Source organism: Puma concolor, chromosome A1 (assembly GCF_028749965.1).
Source record: "Puma concolor isolate L17-30 chromosome A1, mPumCon1.1.hap2, whole genome shotgun sequence".
Classification (NCBI taxonomy): domain Eukaryota; kingdom Metazoa; phylum Chordata; class Mammalia; order Carnivora; family Felidae; genus Puma; species Puma concolor.
In genome coordinates, this window is record NC_141667.1 from 216,334,102 (window position 1) to 216,347,028 (window position 12,927).

The following is a 12,927-nucleotide window of genomic DNA, read 5'->3' on the forward strand; positions in this document are numbered from 1 at the left end:
CGTCTCTGATTCTTCCTTTGATGCTGATTTCTGGAAATAGAATTACCAGGTAAGGGGAAGAAACATGCTTTTGGCTCTTGAGGTATATTATATGCTAAGCGGTATTCCATGAAATTTGTACAACTCACCTTTCCGGGGTGTCGCACAATTACACACACAGCACATGCAAGAAGCTATGTGCAGATGTTGAAGTGCCCAATTTATAAAATAATTAGTAGCAGAGGGTCTGTGACTCCTCACATAATGTAGCAAGATCGGAAGGGACTGGAAAATTTGCAAGACTTATAAAAAAAAAAACCCTAACAAGCACCCCAGAGCCTCTGCTAGCTCATACAGTACCTTTGCACAAATTAGAAAAAGTCACACCTTCCTCAAGACGCTTTGCTGCCATCTGCCAGGAAATCGTCATAAGAAACATCAAATCTATGGGGCGCCTGGGTGGCTCAGTCGGTGAAGTATCCGACTTCGGCTCAGGTCAAAATCTCACAGTCCTTGAGTTCGAGCCCCATGTCGGGCTCTGTGCTGTCAGTCCAGAGCCCGGAGCCTGCATCGGATTCTGTGTCTCCCTCTCTCTCTGCCCCTCCCCCACTCACACTCTGTCTCTGTCTCTCAAAAAATGAATAAATGTTAAAAAAAAAAAAAAAAAGAAAGAAAGAAAGAAACATCAAATCTATGCTGGCTGCAATGGGACCAGAGGCCCATGGAGCTCTTGAGATGTCTGTCACTGCGGGTCAGATATACACAGCACAACCTCTACTACCTTCCTTTGCACACACTCGTCCCTCTCCCCCTTTTTCACCACCCACCGCTTGCAACAGCCAGGCACCATTCAGTGAGAAACTCCTAAGCCTCCTATTTGCCTGAAAATGACAATTGCCCCCGTAGGTGTCTCAGCTTTCACAGGTGTTCCAGCCTGGATTTCCTGCGCTCTTAGGTTGCTCCATTTAGATGTCCCGGCAGTGCCTCAAATTTGTCAGAGGAGACAAATCTCATTCTCTCTGCCCCACTTCTCTGTCTCTCTGGGGATGCTTATCATCTCGGGGTTGTCAACAAATCATCCCTTCCCTTCACACCCCACCGCTGAGCTGTTGCCAGCTTCTGATCGTTCCTCCTTTCCTTCCCTTTGTGCGCCACTTTCTCTGTCTCCCTTGAATCCATTAACCCCAATCAGGACATTAACGAGCACAGGTTATGGAAAATTACTCCAGCTTCTGATAACTGTCAGGTTCACTGTTTCCACCTCCACTCAATGAACACATTTGATGCTTACAGAATCTCCTGCCTTCCTCTCCACTCCCCCACTTCCAATCTCTCTATATTAGAGCTTAGAATGGAAAACAGCACTAGACCAAGAAGCACCCAGAGGCAAGAAATAAATGATAGGGGCCATTGCCTTTGGCAGATAGATGTGGGAACTTTATACACCGTGAGAAGACCAGGGTAGAAGGTGATGCAACCAGACTGCTGCAGATGTTGGCTGACGTACCCAAGACCCACAGTGGCAGGGGTGGGGGTGGGGTGAACTCCCCAGGTGCCAGACCTGGACAAAATCCTTACAGGCCTCCAAATGCCGCATGCAAATCTGTTTGCTTTCGAGCTCCCAGTGGAAATCCTAATGCAGGTGACATTCCTCAAACTAACCTGTGGTTCTAATGAGGCATTAGGCACACCCCAAGGGCCCACTGTTCCCATTTAAAAATCAGAACATGGGGTTGTAAGGCAGCCAGCCGAAGAGCGTGGGCCTCAGAGAAAACCTGCTATTCCCCACAGCCCCTCCAAACCCCTCTTTTTGCAACTTCCCTCCGGGAAGTCTAGTGAGAAGCTGGGAGGGAGGCCAGAACCAGAATGAGCTGCTGTCCTGAGCACTTACTGATGTTTTTGGCAAACAGTCCATGGCAATAACCAATCTTCTCTATCTCTAATGAAGAGAGACTTAGGGAGAAAACATGCTACGTAGTCAAGAATTTGGACTTGCCCAGAAAGAGGTCTGGCCTTTACCCTCAGCTTCTGGGATGTCATCTATGTCATATCTGATAGGAGTGTCTTTCTTTAGGGAGCAGGTGCTGGAAACACCTGATAATTTTAGCAGGGAGCTCACCCTGCCAGAAAGACCATGTGACTTAGGGTCAGGGCTCTGGATCATTTGTTATCAGTCAACCTAGAGACTGATTCAACCACGTGGGTGATTCATCAATCGCACGACACAATAAAGCCCCAATAAAAACTAGGATGAACTTCTCTGATTGGCAATATTCAATGCACATTGTCACACATCGATACTGGGAGGGTAATGCATCCTGATTCCATGGAGAGAGAAGGCAATGGAAGTTTGGCATTTGGAACCCTTCCAGACTCTGCCCTGTGTGTCTCTTCCTTTGGATGACTTCATTCTGTATCATTTCCCTGTAATTAACTACAACCATGAGTACTACAGATTTCAGTGAGTTCTGTGGGTCCTTCTAGCACAGCATCAAAAACCTGAGGGTAGTTTTGGCAAGCCCTGCAAACTTGCAGTCCAAAGTAAGGGCAGTCTTGGAGCACCTGGGTGGCTCAGTCGGTTAGTTGTACAACTCAGGCTTAGGTCATGATCTCCCAGTTCGTGGGTTCAAGCCCTGCATGGGGCTCTGTGCTGACAGCTCGGAGCCTGGAACTTGCTTTAGATTCTGTTTCTCCCTCTCTCTCTGCCCTCCCCCACCTGTGCTCACTCTCTCTCTCTCTCTCAAAAATAAATAATCTAAATTTTAAAAAAAAGTGATGGCAGTCTTGGGGACTGTGCCTTCCAACTTTGCAATTTGGCTGATTTCGGGCAAATGGGCTGAAAGCAAAGTGTAATGTTATCTAGGTTAGCCCAAAAGGAAACTTTATTTTATGACAAAGTTGCCAAATTCTGAAAATGAGGTTATCGATGCCATCTCGAGAGACCTGTTAAAACATTCTCATCTTCCTACAAAAGTGTGGTTGGTGCTGACCACAAGCATAGGGCCAGGCAAGAAAATTCTCAAAGCCAGGGAGTCTCCTCATCCTGGGGTGGAACTTTTTCCATACTTAAACCCCCAGAGATTTTTCACCACATTGAGAATGAAATCCAAACTTCTTTTTTAAAATAGTCTTTAAATGTTTTTTTTAATATTTATTTATTTTGGGGAGCGCGCAAGTGGGGGAGGGGCAGAGAGAGGAGGGGGACAGAGGATCCAAAGCAGGCTCTATGCCGACAGCAGCTAGCCCGATGCAGGCCTCAAACCCCCCAACTGTGCAATCACAACCTGAGCTGAAGTCAGACATTCAACCAACTGAGCCACACAGATGTCCCTGAAACCCAAACTTCTTGTCTGATTTGTGTGCGTGTGTGTGCGTGTGTGTGTGTGTGTGTGTGTGTGTGTGTGTGTGTGTGATTCCCCCAACTAAAATGTAAACCTAGGTCAGTGCTGGCACATCATAGGCACACTATAAATGTTGGCTGAATAAATGAATGGCTCGAATAAAAGAAATATAAAAATGTTTCTTTTGCCAGCAAGATTTTTATCTCTGGCTTACTTTCTTCTATTCTTTTTTATTGAGAAATAATTCACATTTCACGAAATTCAGTCTTTCACAACTGAGAGATTTTTAGTACATTCACAAAGTGGTGCCACCATCACCACTATTTAATTTCTCTGGCTTCATTTTGATACCTATTCCTCCTTCCTCTCCACCATGTGATTCCAGAGAGGGCTGCCAACCATAATACCCCACGTGCATCAGCCATCAGAGAGCACAGGCCCGGGTGAGGCCGAATTCCTCCCCAGCACTTTCCAACAGAAACCAAGAAATGCCTTCCTTCTCTGCTGGGAAAGACGCAAGGAACGAATATAGAGCTGGCAGTGTCCAGATCCCTTGCCAGGTGGAAGCGGCTGCTCCGTAAGAGATGAGAGCAAATCTGACAGAGAGACTGAGGGAGAGGGAGAGAGAGAACACTGGCTCCGGTTGTTCTCGAGGCCAGCCTCCCTACCCCTCTCCCACAGTTCTGTTATGTAAGCCAATGATTCCCTGGGGCCCTAACTAGTTCCAGTGGCTTTCTGTAACTTAGAACCTAAGGTGTTCCTTAGGACAATACAGTCCTTGTCTGGCTCCCACGTTCCCTCAACACGTTTCTTAAGTATTTACTGTGCACTGGCCTTGGAGCCTGTCATCTAGTGGGGCCGTGGCAAGTGCGGTAAGTGCAGTGAGAGAGAAACGTGCAGAGTGGAGCATCTCACCTACTCTTGGGGGGGCAAGGCAGACCTGCGGAGGAAATGACATCTAAGCGAAGACCTGAAGTTAGACAGGAATAAGTGTCAGAGGGGAGGCACACAGGATACCAAAAGGAATCAGGAGAGGTTCCCAGTGGCAGGAAAGGTAGGGGAAGGATGGGACATGTGAAGTAAGCCTGAAAGGATGGGTAAGATGCAGACATTTGGAGAAAGGGCACAAGAGCATTTCAGTAGAGGAAACACTGAGTAAAAGCAGAGAAATTAACCGGAATCTGTGATGCACGGAGGGAAGACGTAGGAATTAGGCCGCAAAGGTAGGTTGGGAGCTCATAGCAGACAAAGCGGTAGAATGAGAGATGAAGACATGGGTGAGACGGGGACAGAGGAACCAGTTCAGCGCTTATTCCAACAGTCCAAGGAGCAAGACAATCTGACCCAGCAGAGCAGCAGGGGAAATAGGTGCCGACATACGTGGGCACCACTGAAGAGATAGAAATGGTCAGATTTAACATTGTGATTGGAAATAGAGGAGAAAAAGGAACCAAATGTGGTGATGTTGGTGACGTTCGTGCTGATGGCGAGGGCAACCCGTGGCCACCGGCCCCGACCTGGGCCAAGCCCTTTACCTGATCCGATCTTCACAACGCCATGAGGTGGGTCCTATTATTACCCCCATTCTAGAGTCCAGGAACCTGAAGAACAACCGATGAAGTCATTTACGTAAACAACACCTGAATGACACTTTAAGGAATCCAAGCAGAGGTCTGGGAAGAGCAAGGTCATTTTTGCACACACTGAGTATAAATTGCCCAACTTGGGCGAAGCCCAGCCCTGAACTTGGGTTTGACATGTCCCTGCCAGACAACAATAGCCTTCCCTATGTTTTCTTCATGAGGACACAACAAAGTGCAGAATCCTAGGGTTTCTTAAATCAGGAGAGATTATCTTGGCTGCTCCCCCCCCACCCCCTCCATTCCACTGTGCCTGTCACTCTGGGACAGAAGGAAATTAGATTTATCCGATAAGCTTTGTTCTTCACAAAGCTATGTGCGATGATTACCCAGTACCCTGTGGTCTTCTAGGTGTTTGCAAATTGATTTTTTGATTATTTGTTCCAGTGATTTTCCAAGTATTCAGTGTTTTTCCAAGTTATTCAGCTTTACAATGTGGGTGAGTAAAATTTTATATTTGCCTTCCCTTTCCTGTATTAATATGAAGTTTTAATGTTGTGATTAAGATACTTTTTGCATGCAGCACAGATCTCTGAGGGAAGATACATACAAACCTATATGACTATAAATACACATGTGGATGGGCATATGGCAATCTTTATGCAGACTCCCTCAGAGTTTATGACCATATGCAAAAATGGAAGCATATTGAAAACCTGTGACTAGTTCAAATATCCCAAATAAAGATCCTCACTTTCTAGAAATGTTTATATAATGAATTTTTTAAAAACTCAAAAAGTGTTATGACTATGTTCACATAGCTACTCTGGGAACACTGACCAAAAAGCCTGATACAAAATTTAAAAATTCATGTTTCTTGCACCCAATCCCCCTCCCTGATGACAGGATTTGGAGAGAATGGTGTCTGGTCAGGACACCATACAGAGATTCCATTTTTTTACGGATAAATCTAAAGTCCAATACCAAGGAATCAGAGGAATAAAATCCCAGACCCAGTGCTTCACGACCAAAATAAGGGGCTCAATTAAGGGACTGTTAAGGACCTTTGGAGCTTAAATAAGCTATGAATCTAAAGACTGATTATGAGGATGATTAATGAAAATTATGGCAAAGTGTTTTGCAAAAATGCAAGGCTATAAAAATGCCAAATATAACTCAAACAACCATATCTCCACAAAGTTAAACTCCTTCATTTTATTAGGCATGTCTTTAGAAGTATCACCTATGGACTGAGTCTCAAGGATCATAGGCATCTAAGTATGTAAGGGATGAATCACTGGGTTCTGCTCCTGAAATCAATATTACACAGTATGTTAACTAACTTGAATTTAAACAAGTAAATTATGTATTTAAAAAGAAAGGTTTTGTCAAATCCAAGATCCCCCAAATCTATTTTATGAAAATGATTTATTCATAGGATGAGTACATTTGACAGCCTTCGTGTGAATGGAACTCACCTGCTAGATAAAGGCAAATTTTAAAAACAAATGAAAAAGCACAGCTTCCCCCCCCATGCCCTCCCCACCCCACCCGCAGCCCTCTCCACCAGCAGCCCTTCCTCCCCTCACCCTGAGGACTGATGCATTATCCTTTGTTTCCCTAAACTCTAAATAAACCTTCAATAGTCCCTTTATTAAATTCTCTGCTCAGAATTTGTCATCAGTTTCCTACAGGGCCCCTAGCTGATGGAGGCATAATAATATTAATAACAAAATAAGAATTCAATAGAAAAAGGTATATAAAGCATTTAGCCTCATTCATAGCAAGTGCTCAATAGCAAGTGCTCAATTAATATTACCTATTATGATGATTGGGCTTTTTATTTGCCTATCAATTCTCTCCTACTTGATTCCATAAATGTCAATTACCTACTGACGATAAATCTCTCCTCCAAGCCGTTTGTTAGGAACTTTGAACAAATGTATAATTTCACCTAGTAATTTTCTTGTGAGGGATGACATTTGTTTCTGCATCCCTTAGAATCCCAAAGGACTTTAAAAAGAGAGTAAATTTCAAAGTCACATGGACACCAAGTTATTTTCACAGTCATTCCTCAGTGTTAGTGGCAGTCTGGGAACAACTGGGGAAGCTTCAAAAAACTGGACACCAGTAGGAAAGGGGTGTGGCTTCTGAACGCCTTGAGTATTTTCCGAATGGCAAATGTTTGGAAAAATAAGCATGATAAACGATTAAAGCAGAGGAAACACTTCTTTGGGTAACAGTTGGAAGCTGTCTTGTGACACACCAACGCGAAGATTCCTAATTCTAGCTCAGCATATCATGAGTTCCAAAAGTTTTTAAAACAGAATGTGCCAGAGAAATGTTAGGGCATGAGAAGTAAGTGGTTTTTTGTTTTTGTTTTGTTTTTTGAGGGTTTTTTTTTTTTTTTTTTTTTTTTTTTTTTTTTTTTTTTTGCCGTCGCCTCACTCCTCAATATCGATAGGAAACTAAGTTTCTTTTCCCTTCCCTCTCCCTCCCCACACAATTGGTTTAGCGAGCTCTTCGAATCGCAAAGGCTACAGGCTGTATACTAAACTCCATCTGCCCTTAATAGTGTGTCTTTTCTGGCAATCTTGCTGTCCTTAATGGAGTAGTTTTAGGCAACTTAAAAGCCTTATAATTTCCCAAAATGCATCTTTTCTTTTGCTTTCAAAGAAGAGTACTTTTTTGGTCATTTGCTCCATATCCACAGTACAAGGAGCAATTACATCAGAAGTACCAACTGGAACACGTATCTTAGCAAGGGACCGATTTTCTTCACCTGGGTTCAAATGCTGACTTCCCACTGCGGGCAGCTACTGCCTTCCCGCCAGCGGCACCGGGTTTGGGGTGGGAAGCCTGATTTCCCTTCAGCCCCAAGCTTTCTGGGTTATAGCATTTTCTAAAAACATCAGCCTTCTCCTGGTTTAGGAGGGCCTAAATCGATTTTTCTTTTTCCTAAAAGTCTTGGCGTTCCCACACCGGGAGTCGAACCCGGGCCGCCTGGGTGAAAACCAGGAATCCTAACCGCTAGACCATGTGGGAGACGACGGGCGTCGCTGTACATCTAGATAAATTGAGTCGTTCACGGCGGCTTCCGCCCGCCCCGACACACCCGGCCTCCGGAGTCAGAGCTGTTTCTGCGCCTGCGGAGAGCCTGAAACCCCTTAACCCTTTCCAGCCCGCGCTCTACTCCGCTCCTCGCGTTAGACAACTGAAATCTTTCCACTCTCGCGTCCTTTGTGATCTCATCCAGTCTCCTGGTTCTAGACAGCACGTCTACACCCAAGTACACCCCAGATTGGATGAGTCATTGTTCCTAGTTCCGCACAGGAAATCCCGCAGGGTGCAGAAGGACTGGTGTTTAGACTCGGGAATAAGAAACCACTGCCGCGTGGAGTCGTCGTACCGCCACTGCGGAGGCCAGACTGGAGCGGGCGGCGCTGACCCCGAGGGCCGCTGCCTTTGCGTCCCAGCCGCTGACCAGCCGCTCCGAGCCCGCCACCCCTGGCTCCGGGCCTCCGCCTCGGGAGACGCTGCGCGCCGGCGCCCCCCACCCTCCCCGCTGGACTTGCGGGCCGTCAGCCCCCCTCCTCGCCGCGCTGCTCGCGGCTGCCCCCCGCCCCGACGCGGAAAGTTGATCTTTCCTCTCAAGAAATGGGAACAAGGGCTGCCTGCAAGCCCGGAACATTCCAGGCTCTGTTGATTCAACCGCCAATGGCCGATTTGTGTCACCAAAAGTAGGCGATGGTGGTTTGCAAAAGTAGCTTATAAACCTGGAGAAAGCCCCTCCTGCAAGCAGTCCTGGTCGATGGAAATTCTTTGTGGTTTCCAACCCGTCCTCGGGTTGAAGGAGCATTTCATGCGGAGCAGTTTATGCATTACCGATCTACTGTTTGGATTAGGCAAGTACAAAGAGTCAGTTATTCGGGACAGCCAGGGTGGGGGAGCTATGGTTCTGGTGTCCTCGTTGTGGCTTAAGCTACACAGAAATTGTTTTTGCAAGCGGCGGACACTTTGGAGCCCATTTAAAAACCCACTCCCCACCTGCCAAAGGAACGTGGAAGGCCCTGGCCATCCCCCTACCTAATGAGGCTCTCTAAGGCTTCGATTGTGACATTCATCAGCAAGAGGGGAGGGGCGACGAGAGACCCGAAATAGAAACTATTCTGCCTAGCATTTATTAACACAGATGAAGCTCCTTAACAGGGAGGGAGCCTAACCCAACACCACTGGAACTTAATGAAGCTCGGAAGAAAAACTAGAACCTACTGACTGCAGACCTACTATGTGTGTTAGACACAAATACGTCTGCTCTCGTAATTGTCACGTTATACCGATGAGAGAGGTCTTATCCCAGTCTTTGGTGGTTCTTCCTGTACTATCTTTGAGCAGTTTCATTGGTTCGTTTTTTAATCAGTGACACAGTTGTCTTCCTTTTGGGGACATCTGTTTGGGAACACTAAAGAAAAGTCTCCAAACGAACCTCATCAATTAACAGAATCCCTTACATCATGTGGTTCTCAATTTAGGGCCAAGATTTCTCATGTACCTTTCAGTTTTGAATTTCCATTTGATGATAATCTTTTTAAAAAGTATCTTGCAAGTTTTTAAGATAAAATTTCCCACTATAGCCCATATGTCAGACAGGCACCATCTTTAGGATATAACCAAAATGCAATTTTATTTTTGTCTCTGACTGTCCCCAAGCTGAAATTTATTCAGTTTTTCTCCATGCCACTGGGTGAAAACTTGGGCACTAATAGAAAGCCCTATAGTCACTTTAAGTAATAAAGCACAGTCCAGGACAATATGCTTTTCAACAACTCAATCTTCATTCTAGATAGTTCTGCCCCACCATCCCAGCTTGAGCACGATTTCAGCTGGGAACACTGGTGTGAGCTGGCTCAGGGTCCTATCAGCTCATATGATCCAACTGTGGGCTTCTCTCAGCTCTGCGTTCAGTGACATCACATCGGTATCCTGAGATAGCCATGCTGGGAATATTGCACCACAGAAATCGGCAAATGCACCAAGGCAGAGCTTTTTACCTGGGGAGCTGGTGTGCTGGTTAAAAAATAGTGGTGTACTGGTTAAATATTTACCCGCACCACACTGGGCCAAGGTCTACTGTCGGGGGAACAGGGTGTGATCCACTTCTTATCTCACTCCATGCCCTTCCTTCTGAGGCTCCAAGGCCCTCCAAGATTGGAGTGTAGGGAGGGCAAGAGACTAGGGAACTGAAAGTTCCTACTGGACTGGTACTATCAAAAGTCCGCTTCCTGCTTTCTGGGCCTGCATGTGTTCTAGGGCTGACTTTTTCTCACTGGCTCTCTGTGGCTTCATCAGAGGCTTCCCTGCTTGGGGCCTTTAGACAGTGTCTCCCAGGAAGCCAACAGTGTTCTCCCAGTGTGGGTCTTACACCAGTTACACCAGCATCACCAGTGGCAGAATTTAACTGCAGATTCACAACTCTACCCAGAACAAGAACCTCTGGGAGTGGGGACCTGGGAGTCTGAATTTTAACCAGCACTCCCCGCTGCAGTGACTCTGATGCCACTGGAGTTTGAGAAACACTGAACTGCATAACTAAGTTCCCTAAAACTGCTAAAGTCTTTAAAAGACCATGATCCCTGAAGCACAATGTCCATCATTTCCCTTTTCTGCTCAAAAACCTGAAAAAACTGGCTTCCAGTTGACTATTGAGTATGTGAAAGGTGAAATGAATTGGGTTCACTTACGTCAAGGGGTTTTAAAATGGAGCCAGGAGGCCATTAAGGAGATAGGCCTTATGCACGTCCTCTCTAGTGGAACCATGAACTTTTGAATTGGGCCAAACTGCAAATATTCCAAGGGCTGAGCCCTAGCACCTGCAACTTGCTCCAGTGAGAGAGCTTGCTTGGTGAGAGCCTTAGCAACCAATTATATTCAGTGAAGACTAGCTTCCTGCCACCAACACCAATCAAAAACCCTCTGTAGGGGCAAAGGGTGGCTCAGTCATGTGTCCAACTCCAGCTCAGGTCATGATCTCAGTTTGTGGTTTGAGCCCTGCACTGGCAGTGCAGAGGATGCTTGGGATTCTTTCTCTGTTCTCTGCCACTTGTGGTCTCTCTCTCTCTCTCTCTAAATAAACTTAAAAAAAAAAAAATTCTTTGTAAACAACAGATACAAGAATGGAGCGCCTGGGTGGCTCAGTCAGTTGAGCATCTGACTTTGGCTCAGGTCATGATCTCACAGCTCGTGAGTTCAAGCCCCGCATGGGGCTCTGTGCTGACAGCTCAGAGCCTGGAGCCTGCTTCAGATTCTGTGTCCCCCTTTCTCTCTGCCCCTAACCCACTTGCATTCTGTCTCTCTCAAAAATAAATAAACATTAAAAAAAAAAAAAAACAATGGATACAAGCATTCCCTTTTTGCTTTAAAAATCCCGACTTTTGCTCCCTAGTGGGCACTACTTAGGTTGCTACGAAAGTCTGTGTACCCTGAATTGCAAGTCTCTGATCCCTGTAAAGGCACAGTCTTGCGCAATTATTGCCTCCTGACAATTTTAGGCTGACAGGTAAAATCTAAATTCCCTGACCAAGGCTTTCACGCTGTCCACAATCCAGCCCTCCCATACCCGGCTAATATTATTTTCCCATGTCCCCCTTCAGTGAGCACATTCCAAATCACCCTCCGTGCTCTGTCCCACGTGTACCTCGTGCTTTCCTGCCCTGACCCCTTCACTCCATCTGTGTACTGCCCTCCCCTCTTTTCTCTCCACATCTGACCCCAACTCCAAGGCCAGCTCACTCCCGTGAAGCCGCCTTGGGTCCTCCTGGTCACAAGTCACTCCCGTTTCCTCTGAATCCCAAAGTGCAGGACTTTCTAAAATGGTGACGTGGGCTAAAATGCCTTATTATTTGAGTTATTTAATAGGAAAGTCCATGAATAAAAACTGGACTCCATAATCCCCCTGGGAACCCAGCCCTGCGCTCAATCATTCTACCAAATAGTCCTTCCTTGTAACCAACTTAAATACTTCCTGCTGCACTTCAATGTGAAAGCTTCCCCCTTTTAACCACCAGCGTGAACAAAATGTTCCTGGGAGGAGAAAAAAAAAAAAAAACGCACAAATTTTTGAAGTTTAGCCAGACCAGTGAGTGAGCTGTGTTTCTTTAGCTCCGCACACACAAAACAAGCCTCCTTGTTGACATAGGAACAGCTCTTCCTGTTCCCATGCGTCTAAGGCTGCCTCGCCCCAGCCTCATTGATACTGGGAAAAAGCCCCAAACATCTTGTACTTGCTGGGCATCCATATTAGCCAACGTGCTGGGTGCGATTCAGGTCCCTGACTGCAATCACTTAGGAGTTAGGATGGTTTCCATTTCAGTGGGCCCAGGAGTCACCCTTTCTAAGGGCATTGGAAATCAGCACCAATTAAACTCCGCTCTCCCCAGGGAGAGCTCTGGCCAGCACAGATCCAGCTATGGCACACAGTTAACCTCAAAGCTCTTTTGGGTAACAGCACCTGCCCCTGCTGACCAGTTGGGGTGAGTTAATCTTTGTGGCCTAACACTAGGTTCAGTTTCTAAAATTGGATCCAAGCTCAGGAGGCCACCGGGATGACAATTTCCTCACGGCTGGTTTAGATTATATAACTCTGCCCTTCACCTCTACCCCAAATCTAGCAACTCCTAGTCGTCCTATGACTCAGGGCAAATACCCCTGAACTCCTGGAAATGGGTTAGGTGCTATTCTGTGCACACATCCCATTAATCACTGGGCTGGACGAACTCCCTGCTTCCCTCTGTATGGTGGCCTGTAAACTCCGGATGGTTGGGTCTGGTTCTTACTCTGTTGTACCCCCAGCTTCTGGCACAGCGCTTGGCCCACATAACCATTTACTGAATGAATCAATCTCCTAAAATATCTTCGGTTCCTTGGGGACCCTCATATAAGGGTTACTTTTTTCCTTAAATCAACAGATCACAGGAAGAAACTACTCAATCAGGTAAAAACATCTCCACAGCACGGTACCTTCCCTGGCA

At 46.2% G+C, this 12,927-nt stretch overlaps 1 non-coding gene across 1 annotated transcript; it reads right to left on the reverse strand.

Moving 5' to 3' along the window:
* Positions 1 to 7,873: 7,873 nt before the first annotated feature.
* TRNAE-UUC (transfer RNA glutamic acid (anticodon UUC)) lies at positions 7,874 to 7,945 on the reverse strand. The gene has a single exon. It is a non-coding gene; the product is annotated as a tRNA-Glu (tRNA).
* Positions 7,946 to 12,927: the final 4,982 nt, after the last annotated feature.